Raw genomic sequence first — 21,385 nt, 5'->3', positions numbered from 1 at the left:
CTTAGTTGTAATTAGCTGGCCAGCCAATAAAAATTGAATAATCAAAGAGGACATTCGTGACTAAAAATAATTTGACATATTGGGTACTTTATGAGCTTGTAATGTGTGATAATAAAGAGAAGAACAAAAATATGGGAAATTCATATTTGTGTAGATATCTTTATGCCATCTTTTAAAGTAGAGATGTGATGCGACATATCCTATAAATAGAATTTTTCAGAAGTGTTCAGCCTTTTGTGTTTCACCACCTTATTTTCTCCTACCTTGTTGAATGACTGTTGGTATCAGTGGCACTCAGTTTAAAGTCATTCTAACTCTGATGCTGTGTGTTTTTCGAGCCACCTCAGTGGCCCACGCATCTCCATCCTTGCCACCACAAATGCAGGCTCTCATCACCTGCAGCTGTGGACCACGACGTCCTCCACCTCCAGCTGATCTTGTACACTACTATCAGATTAACTTTCCAGTAGCTTTCAGCACCCCTCTTTCACACTTACAATTCTTCTCGGGGTCTTTATTGTCCACAGGATGAGAGGCAACTTAGGGTCCAAAAATAGCACAAGAAGTGGAGTCCTGAGACCTGCTTTTAGGTTACTTGGCCTAGAAACATCATCGTTCATCAACACTCCTCAAATTTACATACGTCTACTAACCATCTCAGCTTCTTCTCCTCTCATGTATATCTTGCCAAAGCCAGTGGTCATACTTTGTCCTCGTATTTTCAGCTCTTAACGGCACCCTCATGCCTTGCTTAATGAAGTGCTTGATTCTCCCAGCTTCCATGACACTACACTCGCCAGGCTTTTCTCCCACCTTGCCTCTCAGTCTCTCTGCTGGCCTTCCCTTAAGAGTTGTAGTCTCCTAGGGCTCTGTCCTAAATCACTGTATCTTCTTTATCTAAACTCTCTAGCAGATACCCATAATCACATGGTTTTAGATGTCATACATATGCTGATAACTTTCAGTGTTATCTCCATGAGTGGGTCTTCCTTAAGTTCTCAGTTTATATAGCACTTCTTCAGGATGTGCACTTGGCTGGCCAATGGATATATCAAAGTTAAAGTAGTCACAGGGGAACTATCAAGGTCCTCCTGCTGCGCTCTGCTCCCCCACCTGACTTTCCCCATGGCAGTAAATGGAACTGCCATGCCCCTGTTGCTCAGCCAGAATTCCAGAATTCATGTCCTCTCTTTGGCCTCGAATTCGGTCCAGGAAGTGCTTTGGCTCTCTCTCCAAAGTAAATGCTGGGTCCTCTGACTGTCTCCTCAGTTGAAGCCACCAGCATCTGGCCTGGTCTGCTGCAAAAGCTCTTATCTAGCTTCCCTGACTCTACACCCCGCAGAGTAGACTATTAAGTGTAAATTATACAATGTGTTCCCTTGCTAAAAATTCACCAATAGGTTTTCATTACTCTTAGAATAAAGTCCGAGCTATCCCCACTGCCTGCAGGTGTCTCCCTCTCTGAGCACACCTCCCCTCCTCATTCCCCTTCCCCTGTTAGGTTAAACCATACTGGCCTTTGTTCCGTTCCTTAAACTTGCTGAGTTGTCCTGTCTTGGTCTTTACGCTACTGTTTTTCCTCTTGGAATTCTTTTAACCCACATCTTCTCAGGTATGGCTCCTTCTCCTTGTTCAAGTCTCAACTCAAATGTCACTTCTTTCGATGGGCAATCTGTGACCCAAGTTTGAGCAATTCCCTCCCTCTATCCCCAGTTCACCTTTTATCACGTTATTTTCTTCATAGAACTTACCAGAACCTGAAATGACCAATTTAATTGCCTGTGTTTTTGTCAGTCCCTCCCTGCTGTGGGCTCCCTGAGGTCAATGACATTTTGTCAGTCACCTGTGCATCTCAGTGCTCATAGAGTAAATAGTGCATAGCATGTCCTTCAAAGTATGTGTGGACTCGTTCACTACCTTGAGCTGGTTTCCTCATCTATAAAACAAAGGTGGCAGGACAGGTGACCTTTGAACCTGTCCTGCCCATGGTAGTTTTAATTCTTACCACATCTCCAGCCCTCCGATGAGTCCTGTTGACTTCCTTAATGTCCTATAAATGGTCCGTGTTTATTCAGGTCTTCAGGCCTTTGCTTTTCATTCTCTTTCCTCCTGAAGGTCCTCTTCCTCCTCTTCCATGCTAGCCTGATTCTTTAAGGATTTTTCTCCTTTTGTCCCCCCAGAGAGGAAGGTAATTATTTTATGTGTACATATCTCGTCTGCCCCACTATATGGGTAGCTCCTAAGCGTGGGGCTGTAATAGTATAACTCTCTCTCTCTCTTTTTTTTTTTGGTGAGGAAGATTGTCCCTGAGCTAACATCTGTGGCAATCTTCCTCTATTTTGTATGTGGGACACTGCCACAGCATGGCTTGATGAGCAGTGTGTAGCTCTGCACCCGGGATCTGAAGCCACAAACCCTGGGCCAGCAAAGCGGAGCATGTGAACTTAACCACTGTGCCACTGGGCCAGCCCCTGAACTAGAGGCAAAAAAAAAAAAATCTGAAAAAATGGAAATTTAAACTTAGGATGACATGGTATTTTGTAATCCTTTGTAAGCAATCTTACCAAAGAAGTTTTTTATAAAATACATTCATAGGGGCTCGGCCCATGGCGTAGCAGAACGAGAAGGACCTACAGCTAGAGTGTACAGCTATGTACTGAGGGGCTTTGGGGAGAAGAAAGGAAAAAAAGGAGGAAGATTGGCAACAGATGTTAGCTCAGGGCCATTCTTTAAAAAAAAAATACATTCATAGATAGTTGCAAAGAGAAATAAAGGGGCATCGCCTTTACGTCAGGTTAAAACTTGAGTTGGGGATTTAATTTTCGGTCCGTTCAGGTATTTGGAACTTAGAGAAGCTCTATGAGTGTGTCCCACCCACACAGTTTGAATATCCTCTTCCTTCCTATCTTCAGAACAGCTTGGTTCTTTTAATAGCAAATGGCTGAGTGGAGGGGAACCGTTTGTAGTGGGTGAGTGTGAGTACAGCATGTCCTCTTGTTCCAAGCAGAAGTCGTGCTGACTCCTCAGGGATTGGTGCAAAGGTGATTTTGGGGTTCTTTTTGCTGTTGGTCAGATCCTTGGAAATTCAGTATTTTAGAAGGATGTTACTCATTCCTTGTATGAGGAGAATTACTGGTCAACTTAAAAAATTCAGGAGCTAGGGAACACCTCCTTTATTCTTTTTATAAAAATGTTGATTTGTCATCATCCTTTTAGAGGCTGCTCTTAAAATGTCTGTGAGGCTGCGTGTAGTCTTTGTTCTGGGTTGGTCATGACTGTTCAGGGAAGATTTCTGCTTTTTGGAAGAGCTAGTGTTCAGGAAACTCACAGGCTTCTTTCTTCATGGTGAACCTAATGCTGTATGATCACACTTAATTCATTATACACAAATGGGAAATTCTTCCTCATCCAGAGTGGCTGGGAAATGTGTGCTCAAAATTAAAGGTAACCATGTATTCCTTTCCTGGATTAACTGTTTTCAAAGAATTCAGTCAAATACACTTATAGTAGTTTTCTATTGTTAATAATATAAAAGGCAGTTATTGGCCCATGGTAATCATTGTGTACATCAATTAGTGGTGAAGAGTGTTGTCACTCTAAATAATGCCAGTGATTGGATTAATTCTCAGTCTATCTCAAACTTTGCTGTTTTGCATAAACAACTTGTTTTCAAGGCATCCATTTCTTTTGGAAAAGTAGAGAGGAGAAAAAAGTCTTCTTTCATGAATATCTTGTTTGGGGTGAATAGCCATTTCTTTCTACTGAATAGATGGAGAGGCTTTCCCAACAGGTGGCTGTGGTTTTGCATGGGAGAGCTGGGCGAGCACTGGCTGGGGGCGCTGCCGGGTGTCGATGGCAGGTGAATCTTGCCCTGTGTTACTGTGCATCATCCTCATGCTGTGTGTGAGCTGTGCAATGTCTGTAAGAAAGGTTTGCTGTGTAATGCTTTAGGATTGGCATTGCGAATTCCTTCTGTTAGGGGAATACTGCTGATGTGGGAGTTGTGTCCTATGGCTGCTGGTGTGACTTTGTTAGATCCTTGGGAGTTAATACCTATGGAGGCTGGGATTGGGAAGACTTAGAATATAGAGAAACGGTGGATTCGGGGAGCCTCAGTCAAAATGAGTGGGAACTATTGGAGTAATACATTGAAAAATGTCAAGTGGGCAATTTATGAACTGTAAGAAACCCAATACTGCATGACATCTTACTTCAACCCTCAAAACTGGCCATAAAAGGGCTAACTTCTGTTGCAGGAAAAGGGTCAATATTTAATTCAGACCTGTGTGTTTAGGTCAATCACAGTATCTCCTTAGTTCTGGTTTGGTAGGATGACTTGGACTTTTTCCTTTTGTTTTTAGGTAATGATGTGAATGCTGCTTAAATGAGGATTGACTCTGATATTCCATGGTTTCCTTCCTGGTGAGCTCGCTGGCTCGCCACCCTCCACACTCATCAGCAGCTGGTGTTTCACCCAGTGGTACTGTGATCTTCACCACCCGTTCACTTGCACAGAAAAAGATGGCATCGATTTATATTTAAAATAAAGTGAGTTTGAAAGGTTTTATGAAATCCCTTCACTTTTGGATCAGTTTTTGCCAGCAGCTGCCTGCATGTAGTTGTTGTTCTCGGTTGGTCGTGACTGGTTAGGAAAGATTGCTGCTTTTTGGAAATGGTTCCAAAGACTCATTGTTCCAGACGTCGGACATCCTCATACTCTTTAGGTCTGACTTTTCAGGTGGTTGGTCTAAAACAGATTAATTACTAAACTCTCAGTGAATAATTAACCATTTGACTTGTTCCCAAGTTATATACTCACTGGGCTAGAAATGATTTCCCAAACAACTGAAGATAAGGGAAGGTTACTCCTGGTTTCACAAGGCCCCCATTGTTGCTGGCTTGGGCGTACGTGTGAGAGAGATCAGCTGATACCTACGCACTGGTCCAGCTTCTCGGTCAAACCACTTCCTGGGGTTTTCTCGGGTAATGGCAGTGATTCAGAAGATACCTCAGCAGTTTTAGAGGATGGTTCCCTGTGTGTTAGTATGGGCCTCAGTGACTGGGAGCTGTCGAATTCAAAAGGAGCGTTTTTATTGCAGTGCCATGAAATCTCTGATTTGCTTTTGCTCGAAGTTGCATTTCAGTGAGTGTTGGGTTGCTTGCCTGTGTGTTTTCAACAGTATATATATATTTTTTTTATTAAGGTTATGAAAGTTAACATCCTTGTGAAATTACAGTTGTACATCATTATTAGTCATGTTGTAGGTACACCACTTCACCCCTAGTGCCCTACCCCCACCCCCCTTTCCCCTGGTAACCACCTATCAGTTCTCTTTGTCCATATGTTAACTACCACCTATGAGTGGAGTCATACAGAGTTCGTCTTTCTCTGTCTGGCTTATTTCACTCAACATAATACCCTCAAGGCAACAGTATATTTTTAAGACCATTTATTTTGTAGTAGTGGGCTGACAGCCTAATTTCCATCAATTAAGCGATCCATGCCTTCACTGAGTCTCAACCGTGTACAAAGTCCTCTGTTAGGCCGTGGGGGACAGACAAAGGGCAGTCATTTTTGTCTGCCTTCAAGAGGTAGTAGTAACTGGGGAGATGAGAGATCAAATTGAAAGGGACCTAATCAGGTGTTAAGGTAAACATATGCAGCTGTACTAATTTATAAATACATATTTCTGTGATTTTAGTTTCTGAATCTATTCACAGTGTATGTTCCATAAGGTAAAATTTGTATTTTTATGATTTTATTTATAATATAAAAACGTGGATAGAATTATTTTTCTGAGGCTTTTGTTTTATTTTCCTTAAGAGGAAAATAAGAATGAAAATAAGAAAGTTATTTTGGAATCACAAGATCTGTATTCTTTCCTGGCCCTTCAGAAACTCCAAAATTGCATTTCTGGCCATGGAGTAGACAAGAAACTTGGGGATTTAAGACACTAGTTCTCTCTTTGGTTATTCTGACACCTGACTTGTCTCTTCCTTCCACTACTTGCAAACCTTCTACCCTCTTTGCTGGATGATGCAAGTCTAACGAGATAATGTATATGGAAGCATCTGTAAGCTGGGAGGTGTTATGAATAAGCATGTATTATTATTATTATCATTGCTATTTTTTTGTGTGTTCACTGCTTTGCATTTTTCCACTGAACATCCCAGTAATTCACTTCTGCAATGTCAGAGATGATTATGACTTTCTCATTGGGGAAGCTACTTTTTTCCTGCACTTAAGAAAATTTGGTTCGCTGATGGAATGCCGTCTTAGGCAAAATGTTGCTCTCACCGGTCCTGCTCTCCTGGTCCTGACCAAGATTGTCAGGAAAGGAGGTGATGGGGAGGTTTATGAAGGGAGGAGAATCCGTCTATTTACATTGTGTGTAACTGCGCGTCGCTTACTTTACAAAAACTGATGCTTGGTTTTATAAATAACTTCATTTTTAAATGAGAGGCTGTTCTTGGTTGTGGCTAAGAGTACTGGCTCTGGAAGTAAATTGCCGTGCTTCTTGTCCTGGTTCCCTCACTTCTAGCTGGGTGAAAATTGGCAAGTGTTTAACCTCCCTGTGACTGTTTTCTAACCTGGGCAGGAAGGGTACCTTCATGAGGTGGTCGGGCGGTTGTGAAGCTTAAATGGAATGATGCCTCTAAAACCGTCTGCACTCGAAGTAGATTAAAGAGGGAAATGAAAGGCTATGTGAGGGGGTGAACTGTACCATCTCCCATGCTGTTTTAGGTTCTAATTAATGGAATTTGGTTGAGTTCGATGATGCATCTCTTGCGAGGAGGAGAAAGAGAGCGGGGAGGCGCGGCGAGAGAGCGAAGGACAGGGTGGGCCGGGCTGTGGCCGCCCTTCGCATCGACAGACTCACGTGCTCTGTGGTGCCTGGCAGTTTACGGAGTCCTTTTACATACGTTTATTTCATTTAATCCTCACAACCAGCCCTGTTTTACAAATAGGGGAAACTTATGGCTGAGACACTCAATGACAGGCTTACAGACAAGTGGCCAGTGAGTGACACAGTGAGGTCAGAGAAGCTGACCTCCTGGACTTGGGCAGTAATTTCCTTTCTCCCAATACCCTGGTCCCTCACTGCTATTTAAAAATTCATATTCGTAATAACCCTGGTGCTGAATCCCAAAGGAGCAGAGTCATGTGCTGCCTCAGACCTGAGGGTTGTTGGGGGGGTCCCGGGGATCACCTGCGGCTGTTCAGGGCTGGCCTTGCTCCTGCTGCTGCTAGAAGGTTCTGCACGGCCCCTATCTCTTTGAGGCCTGAGTGAAGATTGGGTTTCGTCTCTGTGAAGGTCCGTTCCGAATGTTCTGTGGGAGAAACTGTCAGTGTTTCCTTTTTCCTGGAAAGGAAGGTAATGAGCTCCTCCTGAGTGGTTGAACACGTAGGATACAAGATTCATAGTAGGAATACGCTTTTAACTCTTTTTTGAGTCACTGTGTTGATAAACTTGAAGTTAGTAAAATTACTCATGTATGTAATCTAAATCTTAGTTTGTCTTAAGTGAGTCTTACGGTTGTAATTCAAGTGTACGCTTTTAAAATGCTGGTTGTTATATAATAGAGTTTGCTCCCTTTGTTTGGTTCTGAGATTCAACACAATTTTAAGTTTGATTTTCTCCTTAACCTGGGTGTCCTGTTTGCATATTAAAAATCAAGTGATCGGAGCTGGCCCAGTGGCACATCAGTTAAGTTTGCAGGTTCCAATTTGGTGGCCCGGGGCTCACCGGTTCAGATCCCAGGTGTGGACCTACGCACCGCTTGTCAAGCCATGCTGTGGCAGGCGTCCCACCCATAAAGTAGAGGAAGATGAGCAGGATGTTAGCTCAGGGCCAGTCTTCCTCAGCAAAAAGAGGAGGATTGGTGGCAGATGTTAGCTCAGGGCTAATCTTCCTTCAAAAAAAAAAAAAATCAAGTGATCAGAAAAAATTCAGTGTACTGCTTCAGATTTTAAAAATATTGAGAACAAATTTTAAAATTAGAAGAAATATTTCATGCATGTTAATGAGGAAAGATTGAATTTAGTATTACATTGGAATATATTATTTTTATGAAATCATTTTCTACTCTGAATGAGAAATTTGTATCTAGTTGGTACAATATATGTTCATCAAATTTTTTATGCATTAAATTTTTGATTAGCTGTAATGTAACTTTTTTGTCTACGTGCATTTCATTTTTCAGCGAAGTGGTGGGTAACAGTGACTTAGTTTTTGAAGCTACATCTAGGCCAGGATTTCTCAACCTTGGTGCTATTGACACTTGAGTCTGGACAGCTCTTTGTTGTGGGGGGCTGTGTGCGTGTTGTAGGGGTTCAGCCGCATCCCTGGCTGCCACCCAGCAGACACCAGTAGTGTCTGCTTGTCTCAGTCTTGACAATCAAAATTGTCTCCAGACGTCGCCAGATGTCCCTGAGGGAGCAAAATCATCCCTAGGTGAGAACCATTGATCTGTGACTTTCAATATATTTTCAGATCTTCTACCTGACCTAAATCTATATTATGCTATAATTTTGAATAGATGTTCAGCATCACACCAAAAAAGGAGAAAGTACTATATTTATAGAGGCAATAAATTATGCTTAACATTTATGAAAAAGATTTTTCTACAATATGGGTTGAGATGTTTTCTGATGAGCTGTCAGTTACCATAACAAATACAATTCCCCGGAATTCCAAACATTTGGAGGAATATTTTATGTCCTTATTTCCTTTCAAAATAGATATAGCCCCTTGATTTTGAATTAATTTATAACAATGACTTGATAGTGTTTCTTTTTTTAACTTCAAATAAATGTAAATAATAGTATGGTTTACCATATAGTAAATATTCTCTGTGATTAGAACGTTCTATACGTTCCTCATGCACATACTTAAAGATTTAATTGCCTTCGCAGATGGGCATGTGCCTCTGTGAAACAGTTGTGCAGGAGTTGCTGAAATTGGGTTTCAGAAGTCTCTTCATGGACTTTTTAGTGGAGGTTTTAGTGTAAGGAGGCAAATAGAGACACCTGGTTATTAACTGCTGTAGGAATATAGGCGTTTCTCTTGGCCCAGGAATTAAGTGACTGCTTTTTAAAATGTCTTTTGCTACCAATAGAATGTACTTTTACTCCTGTGAACCATGGGCTGAAGCATTAGCCAATCAGAGGAAGGAATTTACTGTATGGTAAAAGGAAGTATTTGTTCTGTTATTGTAGTACATGGCCTGGTGCCATCTTTGATAAAGGATTGAAGTGCCGTGCACCCAAAGTCTGCTAGCCTCTTGACCCTTCATCAGTCATCAGCCAGCCTGTGGGTTAAGTGAACCTCAGTAGCTCAGCAGGACAGCTATTGTTTAAGCATTGTGCAACTCTTGGAAACGGAAATTTCTGACACTGCAGTCTTACAATGTGATGTCTTTCTAGTTTTAAGATTATACACATATGTTTCCTTTCTGCTGCTAATCTGTGCCAGATTAGAGGTATAAAATGATAATATATAAGACTTGAACCTGGGTTATTCAGATGGGTGGCCCTGAGACTTATTTTTAAAATAAGAACATATACAAAAATAAATGACCTATTATAGCACACAATTTCAAGAATTTCACATGGGATCCTACTGGAATTTTTATTGTCTTAAGACCTTCCAACTCTTGCATGCTTCTCCTCCACTATTAATGTGTTGATTACTGAAAGCAACTATTTCTCCACGTTTTCTAAGTAACTGATGGCACACACAGATTCTTTCATCACATATATTTCTTTTCTGACTAGCTCAGGAAAACTTTCTAAGAGCTGTGTCCAGTATTCACAGTTTTATGTCATCTAATCTCTATATGTATGCCACATTCTTCAAGTACAGTAATGTGTCAGCTGCAGCTGTCGCTGACCAAAGCTGTCACAGAAGCGGGTGGAGGGAGCGTCAGAGATGGTGTGTGTGGGTTCTGTGTATCAAGAGCATATCTGTTGCAATCAATCTGTGATGATAACAACTGGCTTGTAGAAGGTGGTTCAAGCCAGATATTTATTTTATCTTTGACCAAATGTACAGGAGATTGGCTGCCATAGTGGATAAATGCCACTGATAGTTAATAAAAACTGGTTGAGTATATATGATGGCCTGACTTGTACAGTAAGAAAGACACATTAATGCATAGGGTTCATTAGTTTTGGCTGTAAAGTTGTTAACAAAGCTTGATTCTTAATAGCATGCGAATTTTAAAAAAAGACAATTGAAAATACATACTAGTAAAAGAATAAAATGTTTGTTTTCTGATGTAAGCAGGCGATCATGTTTTCTAATTAAGTGTATTTTGATTAAAGTAAATTTTTACACCAGGGCCCATCTCCAGTTGTTTGTTAGAGGAATATTAACACCACACTTCCCAGAGCCGGTTAGAAGTATTGGAGTCAGTCTATCCCCACCTAAGACTCCTCATAACCCACTGGCTCCGTCTTTCCCCATCTTCCATCTTTCCTCATTCTCCAGTTTACCGTGGGGCAGAGAGGAGAAGTAACAATTTCCATCAAAAAATTGTAGTTTGATTTTTATCTTCTTGTTCACCTTTTATAAAGACAGTTCAAGGGAAAGGTGAATTATTTTTAGCAGTTAGGGAGAGGTAATTAGCCGCCTTGGGTGGAGTCTTCTTGCACTTGAACCCTGTTGGCAAAAATGAAATCCTGCTACGGTTAAAGCAGTTAAGGGAGAAGCTCACCTTAAAGATGAAAAGAAAGCCTGTTGCACAGCTCGACGCATAAGTCCTGCCAGTAATTCTGTGTTATCATTGACGTCAAAATACATATTGCTTTGGTGATTGTCCACGTCTTTTCTAAGTGTCTGATGGCATATTTGAATTCGTAAGGCTGCACATGCCTCACGAAGAGAACCTCCCAGACTAAGAACGTGTGTTCTGGAGACTTAAAATTAAAGCTAAGCACTTCGATATGGATACACATACATAGGACAGGGATAATAAAGCAGTTAGCTCTTGCCTAATTCCACAAGAAAGCTTCACAGCAGAGATGGAATTTCAGGAACTGTTTATCGCTAGAAATATCTATGTGGCTGGGGGTTGAGGAAAGGAAGCGTGTGGCAATGATTGTGCTCAGTGATTTACTAATAGCTGACGTTTTCTGAGTACTTACTGTGTGCCAACCAGGAGTGCTCTATGTGTATTAACTTAGTTCTCCAACAAGCTGTTGAAGCAATTGTTATTATCTCCATTTTGTAGGTGAGGAAACTGAGGCATGAGGAGAATAAATAACTTGTCTAAGGTTCTACATGTGGTAAGAGGTGGAGTATGCCTTTCAACCAGTGTACCATACTGTCTGTCTTATGTAATTTCCATCACAGCCCTGCAAAGTAACTATTTTCTTCACTTTACGAATAAAGATGTTGAAGCCCAGAGAGGTTAACTTTGTCAAGATCATAGGTGGCCAATGGCAGAGGAAGGTTTTGAACCAAAGGTCTGACTCTCTCAAAAGTCTGTGCTTTTTGATTGCAAGAGGAGGCCTGCTGGGTAAGGCCCAGAGGCATAACTGACATAGAAAAATGTGGGAGGTCCAGCTCCTTCCTTGTAAAGACAGTTATGGTCGTAAAGAAGCCGGTGTAGGTTGTTCATAATTCGTGGTAAGGCAGTAGAGCAGTTGTGTACTGAAGCATGCAAAACTCCTTCTGGTTCAGCTCTATCTTATAGGAATCGTCTGTCTCTGTCATCATCCTGGGTTGTGCTTCATTTCCTTTGGTGTGCCTATTTTCAAGTACTAGGCTGTTCTATTCCTGTTTATAAATCTTTTAAGTGTGCAATTAAAGAAGTAATTAAATTGTCACTATAATTTACAGTATGCCTGAAGTCAGTCACCTAATTAAACTGCAAGTGAAGAGAGGTGGTAGGTTCACATGCACTTATCATTATTACTGTATTGTAGGTTCATATGCATTTATGTATTACTGTATTAATTATGCAAGGATTTTGAACCAAGTCAAAGAGAAAGCTAATGGTAACACTAGTCTTTAAAAGTTTTTCCATTTCTGCTCTTCTCAGTTTAAAAATTTGAGACCTTCACTAGTTAGTAGCATAACCCTAATATCTTTTTTGGTTAATTTTTAATGAAATTAGGATTTTTATGTCTTTCACTCAGCATTTTCTTATAATGCTCCTTACAGCATTAATGGGTACCATCCCACATCCTAATTGAATAAGCAATTAGAAATATAATAGAAAACAAGATTTGAATTCATGGGTTATATATAGCAGTTCAAATTCTATCTTGAATTATAAAAATGGCAGCATATGAGATACCTGGAATTATTCAGAGATTTGGTTTTCCTAGAGCAACAGTGACTGTCAAGATACTTATTTTCTTACTGGGGAATAAAAATCTACAACAAAAACACCAAAACCCCAATAAGCTATTATGAAATTCCTGCTGGAGGAAACTACTTTTGAAGAGTCTATTTCTCACTTCTAAGCTCTAACACATATATATGTGTATTTATTACTTGAGGTGACAATTGATAACTTGCATTTGTGTTTCAGCCCCTAGGGAGGTAATTGCAGTTTGTAATGGAATTGGCTGAATTTGTTCTTTTGGGATTTGGGCCTTCAGGGAAAGGAGACTATAGAGGGACACCATCAGGTGTCATCCGTGTGAGTGACAGGTTGTGTGCAGTGAATTTTCCTCTACTTGTGTTTAATTCTTTGGTGGGGGGGGGGGGGGGGCGGGGTGGATCGAACTGAAGGCTGTAATTCCCGAAGAGGCAATCTTTAAAAAAGGAAAAAGCAATACAGAGCAGAATAAAGGCATTTAACTGAGGTATGTAATTGCAAATGTATATACTTAGAAGTTACTAGGTAGTCAAAAAATTATTGGATGAACAAGTGTCATATGTCAAGATTCTGGTTTCTTTGCCCTCGCTGTGCATGTAAGATATCCTCAACTTATAAACAGTTTTCTTGGATAGTATTTGTTTTTCTTTGCTAGGTCACAAAAGCTGAGATGACCTTTAACGTACTTGAAGTATTAGTGATAGTTAAGGAGTTACACACCTAGCTGTCAGTTTCCCTGGAGAAATGCCTTCTGAGTGACAAGCCGTGGTATTGGGGAACACGGCTGTTTCTGCCCTTGTGGGAGCAGCGGCTCTCCCACTCCTGATTCTGGGCTACTGCTGGAGCTCTTGGTTGAAGGGATCTGGGAAGGCGCCTGCTGACACTCCTGTAGGCTGGAGAGTGGGAGGGAGGGCAAGCGGAGGTCGGGTCTGGTTCCAGGCTGCAGGACTACGGGGAGAGGTGAAATCCTCAGTGTGGGGAGCAGAGAGGAGAGGAGGGGATCCCCCTAAGCCCTTCGGCTGGTCTGGCTGCTCCCTGGGTGGTCTTTCCAGTGGAAGAGGCGAGGTAAATCGGGCACATTTAATTTGAAAATTGCTAACACATATATATCCTTTTAATGCAATCTTTGTTTATAGCAATATAAACATTTCTCCATACTGGAACAAAAGCTACGTAAAATAATAAGGGTGGCATTTAAATAAAGTCCCTTATAAAGGTGTTTTAGGGACCTGTGAACTAGAAGTATTCCTGGAATCAGTGCTCAATGGAATGGGAGCTTTTCCATAGAAAGAAATGCATCTTACTTTTGTATGATCCTAGCTCCTGTCCCAGAGTTTGATGAAGAGCTGGCCCTCAAATGTGTAATATGGAAACGCGTGGTTAGATGGAGGCAGACATGAAATCTTGTGAAAACTCTGGATATTTTTCATTTGCTTTAACCCAGCATGACGTTTACTATCAAATTTGACCTCTTTGGGGAGACACTTTGTAAACTTCTCTTATTTCCCCTTTGCTTCTGAGGACTCAGTTAAATCTCTAGAGGGATTCATCAGTTGATATTTGCCATGCACCGTCTTTAGAAATATTTTGTAATGTTATAACGTATATGTCTTTTGATTCTGCAGAAGGCAATATTTTAGGTAGTTATTTTATACGTAGTAACTATTATTAGCCATTAATATTTTAAAGAAGTTAATTCATAATTTCCAAAAAGATCTGAGGTTTTTAAAATAAAAACAGTATATATGTTAAGGTCAGGAACATTGACCAGGCTGAGAAAAGACTTGGCTTGTATTCAGGATTTGTATTAAAGAGACCCAAACTACTATAATTCAGAGTTTATTTATAGTTCTGATATCTCTGGCTTCATATTAAATTTTGCGGTGTATTACGTATGGAGCTGTGGACAGAGAATTTATAAGAACAATATAACCAAACCTGTTTTTGCCATTTTTATATATTTCATTTGCTGCAGTGGCAAATGCATTATTTAATCCATATGTTGTTTTTTTTTTTCTAACTGTTGAAAATTGTTTGAGGAAGGAGTGACACTTGTCTTTCACAAATCTGGCATCTAGTACAATAAGTTTGTTTCATTCTTTCTTATAATTATGTTAGTCAAACACGTGTTTCAATTATTAGTGTTTCTTCTCTGTTACGGAGATTTATCTAGTGGGAAGAGAGAATGAAGGGCGGCAAAGTGATGCAGGTATAAAATATTGATAACAGTCTTGGAGATTGTTGGGCTGACGTGTCTCCTTAACTTGATAACCCTAAAATTTCCTGAAAAAATTTTCAAGTAACATTATAAAAATCTAAGTGCTGTTTCATTGTGGTGGTCGTTGGTTTTAATCGTTACAGAAATCGATAGCTCTCAAGCTATTTCCCCCATCTTCCCGCAGCTGTCCAGAATAACCATCTGCTCTTGCATGTGGGCCGAGTTCTAACCTCCAGTAAGACTGCCGCCCCGTCTGGTCTGCTTACTTACCAGTTCTTTATTAAGAGTCCACATCGGAATGGCATCCCTTTCTAAACAGAAGTTGCATACACTGAATTTTATCTATTTATAATCTGTTAGTGTAGGGCTGACCACTTAGAACCTAAGATGACATTAAATTGTTTCAAGGGAGAGGGCTAATTTCAAGGGTATTTATTGATGACTTGGAAAGAAAGATTTTCTGTTTTTTTGAATATTAATTTTTAGCATCAGCCTGACTGAAAACTATGTATATATGTGTCTTTTAAAAATTCCTGTCATTTGTGTAGTGCTATTCTACTTTATCCAAGGACACCTGTGAGAAGCAGAATTACTTTGTTGGGCTGGTCATGTGGCTCACAGTTCATCGAATGTTCTTGCGTTAGATCCTTGGTTTCCATGGGACGTGGCATTGCATTTTTTTTTTTTCATATGTAGAGACTGTGGTTTATTCATCTCAAGCATCTGGCATATATGTTTGAGCTTGTCATTATTGGTAAATTGCTTCTTATAGATCCATCATGTGAGTATTAATACTGGGGAAGGCTATTTTGGTTGATCTGTCAATGAATAGGGAAAGTCTTTGCTGCTTAGTAGTAAAATATAATAATGACCATATTTATTCCCAAACACACAGAAGCAAAGAGGCTTTGTTATTCTAACCAGCATTTGCCTTTGTGAATGCACTTCAGCATGTGAACGTGCTGTCTGCATTGCCTTCATTTGTCGCTTGGTGTGTTCTCAATTATCTGATGTGTGCATGGACCCTCCAAGAAAATTTTTAACTTTCTTGAAAATCGATCCACTGTGAAATGGTGGTTGGCTTAACTTCTGTTTCTCTTTTATTTTTTCCATATTTAAATGAAACACTTGGGAATTAAAGAGGTTTTACCTCATTTTAAAAAGTCTGTCTGTTACTTAGACAAGTTGCAAAATTTGTTAGGAATGAGGCCTATTCCCAGGGCCAGAAGCGACTGCAGTGTGCGGCTTGCAGAACTTGGTAATATGAGCGTACATATAAGTAATTTTTAAAAATCTTGACACAAATAATAAGTACTATAAATTTATTTCCCTCACGTGAGGGCCTTATTTAAGTTTTTATCCCCTTGATTCTTCCTACAATCAGTGGGAATCATGTGAAGTCAACACATGTACATTTAGGTATAATTGTGGCTCAGACTTTCTATCTCTTTTATCGTTCGGAAAAATGTAGAAGATTTGAGGGGATGGAGGCCTCTGTTGAATTTCTGCCTTTCTTTTAAAAGGAGAACTTACAGGAGAAAAAAAAATGTTTATCCTTTCCTTATTGTGAAGTTTAACCCAAATAAAGATTTGATTTTGGTTAGAATCCTTCCCTTTCAGTGACTTTCAAAGGATATTACCTCAACCTCTTGCTTAGCAGGACAACAATCTATATTTTACTTTCAACTTCCTTTAAAAGAATTCTTTCTCTGGTCCTTGTTTGGATGAGTTCATGTGGATTCAGTCTTAGTGCCTTGCCTTTGAGCGGATGCTGTTAGCTTAGGAAATGCCTCAGACTTTTTTTGTAGTGTCCAAAAGTAAAAGGAAAAACGATAGAGAGAAATCTGTGTCTTACTCATTTTTATATTCCTGCAGTGTCTGCAGAGTCCCTGGCCCCCAACGTAGATGACCACAGTGATTCATTTGACAGCATCCGGCAGGCGTTTATTGGGTACCTGTTGCATGCTGGTCCTGTGCAGCAGGCACAGTGCAGTTTCCACCTCCAGGAGCTCTGGGCTTATGGGAAGGCCCAGTGTAAAGTCAACTGCAGTGGAGTAGACGAGGGTTTGCACAGAGGCAGGCACAGGAAGGTCAGAGGTGAGCTGAAGGCAGATGTGAATAGCAGCGGAGGGAGAGGGCATTTGTTCTAACAAACATTAACAATCGAGTGCTGTTTTCCAGGCACTGCTCAAGGTGCAGGGGCCACAGGGGTGAAGGAAACAGTATTGCCTGTCCTGAGAAGCTTCTGTCCTGGTGTGGGAAACAGATACATAGCATCCTTCCTGGCACAGGTGCTGTGTATGTGTGCATGTGTTAATTAGGTAGGGTGAGGGTCTGGAAGGAGCAGGGACCTGATGGGGTCAGGCAGGGAGAACAGCCTTGTGGTAATGTGTGCTGCCTACATGTGTTTAGAACCCCCTAGAAAGAAAGGAATCACCATTTCCAAGTGAGGAAGTGGAGCAGCGTAGGATAAATGAGATGCTGCGTCAGATGGGGCACTGGATGCTTTATGCCATGTTAAGGCTGCCAGACTCCCTCTCTGGGGTTCAGCCAACCTGGAGGTGCCTTTGTTCTGCCCCTGGTCCTGGGCACGAATGTGGAGTGGAGGGGGAGTGTCCAAGCCCAGGCTGAGTGCCTCTTTCCAGGGGGGCGCCCCCCTTCCTCCCGAGGCCTCTGACCCGGTGCCCCAGCTCCTCCTCCCACGTGGGTATTGGCTCAGCGGAGGCCCCGGCTTGGAAAGGACAAATCAGACTGAAAATTAAACCTGGAGCGTTAATATAAGAAAATGCCCATGATTAGGTGTTTACAACACTGAATCTTCAACAATTAAAGAGAAAAGGTGTGGGTGGGGTAAAAAATAGCAATACCCACACTCTGAAGTTTTTGAGAAAAACAGGAAACTAGTCTTTTTTAACCAGTGATGCCCAGAACTGGTTATTGCAAAGAGGGTTGTTTTTCTAATGCGTTGTGGTCAGCGCAGCTGCGCCAGAAGTCGATTCTGCTCATTATGGCAGCCGCCTGTGGATTTCTTTAGCTGACAAACCTATAGGCAGGCAAGCATAATTATCAGCAGTAACCTGGTCATTATGGCCGGATGGTGCTTGGAAAACAATTTGCACCAGTCCTGGAGGCCCGTGAGAACACACAAAATAAGAGTGTTTGGCAAACACACAGCTATTTCCGGGAGTTGTGAATGACCCAGACCTAGGAGCCATAAAATAGCTGATTCTTGAAGGACTGTTTGAATTCTCTCTTTATTTGGATTTTTTTTTTTAAGTTGACAGACAACATTTGGTGGCAAGTGATGTAATAGTTCTTGTAATTTGCTCTTGAACTCAAGCTCCACATTCTAACAACTTTTTGGACCTCTTTATTTTTTGCTTGTATTTCCTGGTTGCTGGCAACTCAATAATGATTCAGAAAGTAAAATCGAGGCCACAAGGTGTCTCTTGTTCTCAGAATCTCACAAAGGCACCATCACTGCCGCATTTGTGAACAACAGAGGAACAAGGATCCCAGAAGGATTGTTTGGGCAATTATTGTTGAGATTTGCGTTGTCTTGAACAATGTCAAATGCTTTCGAACCAAATTGAAATGGAGTAATTCCCTTTAGCTGCACTGTATCCGTCTACGGAAGACCAGGTTAGTAGAAACTAGTCACTGAGGTTTCCCCTCAGCTTCCTGTGTGGGTTCAGGGTAATTGGGGAGCCCCTCTTAACCAGAGCTCTCCCTCGCAGGCCGTTTCTTTGTGCACGTGGAGATGGCATCTTTTTGAGGATAAAAAGAGGCATTAGACTTTGGAAGTTGAGTAATATAACCTAGATTTCATTGCTTATTGCATTTGATGGTTGCCAAGCCAAGCATTTGGTCTGTGCATTGAAGGTTTTACGCTTGTCCGTTTGTATCAGACTTTACAGTTGTCTCTTTAATAAGTAAATCACTCTCGCTTCTCTCTTGTGAAGCTGCTTTGCAGGCCTTGATCCAGGCAGCGTGCCTCAGCTTAGCAATGCCTCCGTCCAACAGACCGCTCAGGCTGCTCCGAAAAAGGCAGTCGTTCTGTCATTGATTTCTGTAGCACGTTGGTCGTGTTCGAGTTATTTGCAGCGAGAAGGAAGTCACCTCCTTGCATCTGCCTTTTCATTTCACCACAAAAGAACTGTAAATTGAGTCTTCAGTCTCTCCGTGGCCGTAGCACAAGTCCAAGGGGATTCTTTTCCCTCCTTTCTGTGGGGGTGGCTTGGGGAGAATCCTGGAGGTTAAAGAGGAGTGGCGGGTGGAACTGGGAGCACGTGAAGATCTATTTTTAACTCCTTGCTGTCCGTCTGACTCGTAGTGAAATGAGATGAGGGTACCTGCTGGTGCCCCTCACCAGCGTGTGGCAGAAAGTTATGAGACAGCGCTTGTCAAGTACTCTCAAGTGCAGATGACAGATGTTTTAAAAAGTACCAGCTCTTACTGAAAAAAAAAACCAACTCAGCAAACAAACAGGTTTTATCAGAAAGCCTCACATTTCAAACATATATTAAAATCCTGGTGTTTCAGCTGGGAAAACATATCCCCAGGAAGTTGTGATAATGTTGAAATGGCAGAAAAATGGATGTATATTACTTTCACTTCTTCTTATGTATCCCCTCACTATGGTGTATTTTTAATACGTTTTCCTGTTCAGATTTTTAGAATCTTGAGGATTAGAAATACCACTTTTTACTTTTTATACTTGGTGGAGCCTGAGTATATCTTTGACGTTATTGCTCTTCCACGCTAAGCTATGAACAGAAGCACACTGTAGAATCTCAGGGGGGAAACTCAGGAAAACAGCATCCATTCTTGTGGTGGAGAAATGCAGGAAAACCATCCCAGCACTTCAGCCTTCAGTCACGCTGAACAGTTCCCGGGCACTGATTGGGCCTCCGCCAAATGGTTCTAACCACATGAAGCGTTCGGTACAGTATCGGCTCCTCACATTCATACTGTGTTACCCTCCCATTTTGGTTTTGTTGACAATTTTTATTACGAAGACGTGGCTAAAAACGCACTGTACTCTTCTTTGTCCTTCCTAATGAGAAGATGGTGCTTGGGAGGTGATGGCTATCTGTGCAGGAGGCTGTGGCCGACGAGACCAGCGTGTAACCGCCAGTCCTTTCCCTGCCACACACACGTGGAGATCGTTCCTTGATTTCTGACAGTCATCATTTCTAATACAGCCTGGAGCTCAACAGAGACTCGCTCTGTCAAGCTTGGGGCCATGTTTTGCATTTGTTGAAAAAGGTTTCTCTTGTGGGCCTGTTCACTGCCTGGGTGGGTAGTCTGCTGTGGTCACAGACACCCCACGATTGGAGCCGTCATCACAGATGGTTTCCCAAGGTCGCTTTTCCCTACTTTCTTTGGAGTAGCCCCCTTTTCACTACCATCTGGGGAGAAAACAATCATGGCGGGGAGAATTGACAAGAAGGGTGGAGATGACTAAGCCAAACTTTCTCTTTTTAGTTGAAGAAAGAGAGAGTCAGAAAGAGGTTATGTTCCTTGCCTGGGTCATGGAACTACTGTATTTGTGTCTTGATAGTGGCCCTGCTTTCGTTCTTTTTCACACATACAGCCTAGTAAGGCTTTTCCTGGGGAGGTTGTTGCTATGATGCTGGAGAGCTGTGAGCGTTTCGGGACTAGTTGATGCTCCTGGGTTGTCATTGGATGCTTGGGGAGGAACACAGCTGCTGTTGGTGGAGATGCTTAAGAAGCAGGATCGTGGCAAGGTTTACGTTCTCCCGGGAGCTGGCACAGCACCTGCTCTAGAAAACGGCAGTTTGATCCGGGTGATCCCAAGCTCACGCCTTGCCCTCTCTGCCGGCCTCTCAAAGTTTGGCTCTCTTGATTTTACTTCTTCAGTTAAAAAACAGACGTCACATGTCGTAATTCTGAAGAACAATGTTGCTTGTTTGTAGAATTTCTCTTGGTTGGGTGTGATCTTCATGATGGAGTTTGATTGATATGGTGGTCTGCAGGGTTTGTGTTATCATCGCTTAAACACGTTAAGAGCACAGTCACGTGTGACGAAAAGTTACCACAGCACAGTTACAAAGTTAGAGGGCTTCTCAACTTTGGGGCTATTAACATTTTGGGATGGATTATTCTTTGTTGTGGGGCCTGTCTTGTGCATTGTAGGATCTTTACCAGCATCCCTGGTCTCTACCCACTAGATGACAATAGCACCCCCTCCCTGGTCGTGACAACCAGAAATAACCCCAGACATTGCCCAGTGTCCCTTGGGGGAACAAAATCACCCTTGTTGCGAACTTCTGTAGGTTAGCAGTAAATCTGAGGGGCACTGCACATCTCCAGCCTGAAGCAGATTTTCGTTAATAACGTAAAGCTTCACTCTAAGAAGCTAGAGTAAGAAAGTAGGGATGGGAGGGTTAAGTTACTAAATAATAAATATTCCTAGTCAGTGACGAAGTGGATGACAACCTAAACCCGGGGATTTCCCCTGCTGGCGTGTGGCAGGAATTCCCTGCCTCTTCTTCTTGCTCTCAGCTTTAGGACACTCCCTTTTCATAACTGCCCTCAATTCTGATTCACTTACTTTCTGTGTCCTCTCTTCTCTTCCACTCTTCTGCCGCCGTTGCTACTGGAGGTGGCGGAAGAGTCTGGACGACCAGTGCAGAGTCTGGACCACCACTGCCACCTTTGCAAAAGACTGGAGCCACTGAGCTTCTTCCCGCTGATGCCCCGGCCTCATCACTCTGCCCCCGGAGAATGCACCTTGCCATTCCTCATTATTTACTTCTTGGAGTTCTACCTAGACTTCTAGGGCCTATGTAGGAAAAAGTGAGGAGCAGT

At 41.9% G+C, this 21,385-nt stretch overlaps 1 protein-coding gene across 24 annotated transcripts in view; it reads left to right on the top strand.

Annotated features, from left to right (window-relative positions):
- The window catches only part of HIVEP2 (HIVEP zinc finger 2), a 183,591-nt gene that overhangs the window by 66,498 nt on the left and 95,708 nt on the right, over positions 1 to 21,385 (top strand). For 9 of the 24 annotated variants that reach the window (XM_044769047.2, XM_044769061.2, XM_070506454.1 and 6 more), the window contains one exon: positions 4,362 to 4,548. The exons of the other annotated variants lie outside the window; for them this stretch is intronic. The gene's annotated coding sequence lies outside the window, so the exon portion shown is untranslated. The remainder of the gene's footprint in view (positions 1 to 4,361; positions 4,549 to 21,385) is intronic. 24 annotated transcript variants of the gene reach the window in all.

The sequence above is a fragment of the Equus asinus genome, chromosome 1, assembly GCF_041296235.1.
Source record: "Equus asinus isolate D_3611 breed Donkey chromosome 1, EquAss-T2T_v2, whole genome shotgun sequence".
NCBI lineage: Eukaryota > Metazoa > Chordata > Mammalia > Perissodactyla > Equidae > Equus > Equus asinus.
Note: the sequence above shows the minus strand (reverse complement) of the source record. Positions and strands in the feature narration are given on the sequence as shown.